We start from the raw sequence: 4,834 nt of genomic DNA, 5'->3' as shown, positions 1-4,834 counted from the left end.
TATTAAGTCTCTAAAGTGACACTGAGAAAGAATGGAACGAAGTGAGGAGCTGAGACAGTGTAGAGTCTAAAGGCACCAGGACGTGTATTTGAGAAAACTGCCTCAAGTAACACCAAGGAAGATTTAGATTGGATATTAGAAAAAAATGTCTTCACTGAAAGAAGCATTGGAACAGGCTGTCCAGGTAACTGGTGGAGTCACCATCCCTGGAAGTATTCAAAGCAATGTGTGGATGTGGTAGCTGGGGACAAGGTTTAGTGGTGGCCTTGGCAGTGCTGGGTTAATGGTTGGACTTGATGATTTTAGAGGTCTTTCCCAGTTGTAATGATTCCATGATCCTGTGATTCAGACTCAGCACTCCATGTCTTCCCTAGCATTTGAAAATCTTGAGAGAGCTCATGTTTGCCAACTGATTAATTAATAGCTAAGTAAGAAGTGGCATTTTTATTGTTGGAGTGCCCATCCGGGATTTTTATGAAGAATGGTTATTAGTTTGAAAGAATTCAGGTTTTTTCATTTGTGATTTGGTAATAAATATGAATTCTGTGGATGACAAAGTGACATGCACTCATACGTACAGTCAGATGCCTGCCTTGTAAAAGGTACCTGTTCAAGAAAATTAGTTTGAATACCAGTGCAAAACCATGTCTTTCAGAGGAAGGAATAAAAGGTAAATCAGACAGACTGAAAAGTGGCTTTAGAGTTGATGTTGTCAAGCAGCTCTGCCCCAGCTGTGCACAAAACTATGCAGCAAAAAAGGACCATGAAAAATCCCAGCTTTTACAAAGGGATAATTATGCAATAAACAAAGTTACCTTTTAAAATAACCTTGTTGAGGATGAAAATGGAATATTGCATTCAGTTCTAATACCCTTGTATTATGTGTGTGGTACTATCTCATTTTCTGTTCCAGTCCTACCTATGTAATCAGCATCTTGTCTGTCTTCCCAAAACGCACAATTTTATTTTATTGAGAGTCCATTTCAACCCAGACCTAAAATTAGGGGCAGATTCAGAGATGCTCTTACTTTCTCTAAAGTGTTTCACTAATCACTCCCTGATGGCAATAAAACAATTGCCAGGGAAAACACAAATGTAATAATATTGTCACATAAATGAAAAGGTGCCACAAATGAAAGCATTTACAGATTATTTGCGTGCCGAAAATACTTGAGAACAGACAAGTGGCAATTGGTTTGAAACGTCTCTGCTGGGAAACTTCATACAATAATAATTAGTGCTCTGCCTCTTATTATTCTAACTTGGTTGGGAGATAGACTGCAAATGACTTTTTAATGGCTTTGGTTGTGAATTTTTCCTTTGTTATCAGACCATAACAGCAACAAGAACAGTGTTCTCACTCTACTCAGTCTGCCAAAGTGTCCTTTGGACCAGATGGTTTTGGCTTCACTAAACTAAATTTAAACCAGTAAATTATTGCACCGTATCCCACGTTATCATCTTGGCAGACCTGGCAGCTAGAAGTTGGTTTCCATCAGTAGGTTTTGGTCCAAGGTAAAAATTTACTCAGTAGGGAATGATTTAAGTTTATTCAGTTATTTGCTTTATTGGTGCTTCCTTCTACCACTCATTCATATTCCCAACTTCATCCAGGCCTCCTACAATGCAGGATTAGTGATTATTGTTTTCGTTGGGAAGAGATGGTTGGTGTTGACAAAACATAGGATCAATAAAGAATTGTAAGTGATCAATTCTCTATTGTTCTCCTGTTCTTTGATGTTTCCCAGAGTTAGGTCACCTGGGGAAATAGTGGAGATAAACAAAAGATTAAGGTAGTTAGGAAAAATGAGGAGAGTAATGAAATTCTAGTCCTTTGACAGATATGAGTGGAATATCAATAATGACTAAATGCATTTGCAGTGTTTGCTGTAACAATCTAAATAACATAATAAGGTCTCCTGTTAATAAAAAAGATTGAAAAATATTAAGGACACTTTATTGTAATAAAAATTAGCAATTTCTATTCATTTTCATGTATTTATAGTACTATATTAGTCACCATAAAAAATGTGAAGGGTTTTAAAAAGGGATTTTGCTGGGTTTTTTTTTCTTTTTCTGCTATATAAGGAAATCATTGTACCTTTATGATAATTGTAAGGTGTTTTTTTTTTAAAGAAAAATGAAGAAAACAGAATGAAAAATCCTACCTATCTTTTCAGTGAAGAGCATTTCAAAGATCATTTTATACACAATGTGGAAAAAAAGCAATTAATGCAGGCTCTGAAATCAGGAATTAAAGAGACAAAATAATAGGACAGAGATAAACAGTTGTGAGGGGAACTAAAATACTAGTATGGGGATGAGTGCAGTAAATGAATAAGACTTGGTTAATGACACAAGAAACTGAGGAGTAGAATGGGGACGGCAATCTGAGAAAAACTCATTTTGTGAAGAAGGGTGGAAAAGTTCTAGCAGAGTGACCTATAGCTCAGATATTGACTTGAGAAGACTGGAGCATATCGATCACCAATCCACTTCAACACTGAATAAGCACTGAAATCAGAAGGTGGTGCTCTTTATGTTTGGCTAAACAAAGGCTAAGAATGTTCTGGAAAATTTAGAAGTGAAAAATAAGCTGCACTGAGGGCGAATTTGATTTATGCTATACAGAAATAGGTAAATTTTTTGGTGTGCATCCAAGATCACAGAACCATAGAACCACAGAACCACAGAATTTTTGGTGTTAGGGACATCTTCCGCTAGACCAGGTGGCTCCAAGCCCCATCCAGCCTGGTCTTGAACACTTCCAGGGATGGGGCAGCCACAGTGTCTCTGGACAAGGTATTTGAGTGCATATGACTGAATTTGTAGAGAAAGAAAATTAAGAAAGAAGAAATTAAGAAAACCTTCCACTTAAATTCCCTAGACTGAAGAATCCACATATAAATCCAACTTTTAACCAGTTATAATGGCAAACAATTCATGATGATCATATCATACCACTAACCATGCTGTAATTGCCTGTGATCTCTCTGAATTCATCCTAATTTTTGTTGACGTGACATAAAAATGGTATTCCAGGATCTCCAGGGTCACCCTTCTAACTCCTTCCACCTTAGTTTTCTCTATCTTGAAGTCAGCAGTTCTCTACACCACTGTGGGAGAACGTGAATGCCTCTCTAATGTGGAAAAAGAAAAAAAAAAGGTTGTGTGGAAAATTAAGGCAAGAAGAAATTAATGAAAATGCAAGTAGCAGCAGTAATTAAAGCCTCTGTCTTTATAAAGATACTAAATGTCCTCGTTCACTTCTTGTTCATATTGCCTGCCCCTTTTCCATGGCATGTGACCATATGTTTAACAATTAGCTTGGAACAGATTTTTCTGTGCAATTTTTATTGCCCTTATGTCAATCCTAGGCTGTATTTTGCATAAAATTAGTCAAAAAATCAGTGGAAAAAGAAAGTATAATTTTAATTGCAAATTAAAGTGCTGTGATCAATATTCCAAACATGCTGAGCTATAATATCAGAAACCGTACTAAGAATAACATTTATATGCAGCTATTCCTTTCTGACAGATTTTCTGCCTAAATACCATGCCCAGTAAGGAAAAGAAGACAAACAGTGAAAAATCTCATTCTGGGAACACACTGTGTGATCAGGAGAACAATGTAGAAATCAAAGATGTCCCTGAGGGATATGTTTGTCTGAGTCAGTTCAAAACCCTTTAAACTGGTCTTTCGGAAGAACATGATGCTCTTATTTGTTCTGTTTTGCAGCAATGTGCTGATTAATGCTTGTGCAAATTTTGAGAAAACTAGTTTGGCATGAGGATTTGCTTTCCTTCACCCCTTCTGCTCTCTCTTTTTTTTTTTTTTTTTTTTTTTGTGGACTCAGAAGCTTGCTAAGCCAAGATCAAACTTAAAGAGGACACTCAAAGAAACTTTGGTGCAAAAAGAGGTAGCAAATACTGAGGCTTCTGTTGTTGTTCCTTGTTGGGGGAAGGCAGAATTCTACAGCTGTGTCATAGCTCCATATTTACAAAAAGTAATTATAAGCAATCTTTCGCTGACACAAGAGATTTCCAGATTTGGAAGTGATTCCTGGGATATCAAACTTCCTCTAACAATGTAGGCAACTATGTCACAGAATCATAAAATCATAAACACATAGTAGAATCAAAAACTAATAGAATCCTAAACACATAGTGTTGTAAAATCATAAACTCATAATCATAGAATCACAGAATGGTTTGGGCTGGAAGGGGACCTCAAAGATCATCCAGTTCCACCCCCTCTGCCATGGACAGGGACACCTTCCACTAGCCCAGGTTGCTCGAAGCCCCATCCAACCGGACCTTGAACATTTCCAAGGATGGGGCAGCCACAGCTTCTCTGGGCAACCTGTACCAGGGCCTCACCACCCTCACAGCACAGACTTTCTTCCCCATATCTAATCTAAACCTGGTCTCTGCCAGTGTGAAGCCTTTCCCCTTTTCCTGTCATTCCAAGGCCTTCTCCAGCTCTCTTGTAGCTCGTAGGCACTGGAAGGGGCTCTAAGGTCTCCCTGGAGGCTTCTTTTCTCCAGGCTGGAGACCCCCAGCTCTCCCAACTTGTCTCCAGAGCAGAGGTGCTCCAGCCCTCTGAGCCTCTTCGTGGCCTCCTCTGAACTTGCTCCAGCAGCTCCACATCCTTCTGATTCTGGGGGTCCCAGAGCTGGACACAGCACTTCAGGCAGGGTCTCACCAGAGCAGAGGGGCAGAATCATCTCCCTCAACTTCCCGGCCATGCTGTGGGGATGCAGCTCAGGATACAGTTGGCTTTCTGGGATGCACAGTCTTCAAGGAACAAACTTAAAGGCAGTTGCACAGCAGA

The 4,834-nt window shown here is 39.0% G+C and overlaps 1 long non-coding RNA gene across 2 annotated transcripts; it reads right to left on the bottom strand.

Annotated features, from left to right (window-relative positions):
• Window positions 1-1,541: 1,541 nt before the first annotated feature.
• On the bottom strand, window positions 1,542-4,834 carry LOC113988869. Of its 2 annotated transcripts, XR_003541040.2 has the most exons (4): window positions 4,706-4,834; window positions 2,969-3,140; window positions 2,169-2,241; window positions 1,542-1,759 (listed from the first exon to the last, which is right to left on the bottom strand). It is a non-coding gene; the product is annotated as an uncharacterized LOC113988869 (long non-coding RNA). The 2 variants fall into 2 exon arrangements; XR_003541041.2 differs by lacking the exon at window positions 2,169-2,241.

Source organism: Pipra filicauda, unplaced genomic scaffold (genome assembly GCF_003945595.2).
Source record: "Pipra filicauda isolate LSUMZ 115617 unplaced genomic scaffold, ASM394559v2 scaffold374_size705526_pilon, whole genome shotgun sequence".
Classification (NCBI taxonomy): domain Eukaryota; kingdom Metazoa; phylum Chordata; class Aves; order Passeriformes; family Pipridae; genus Pipra; species Pipra filicauda.
This window is presented reverse-complemented; position numbering and strand designations above follow the sequence as displayed.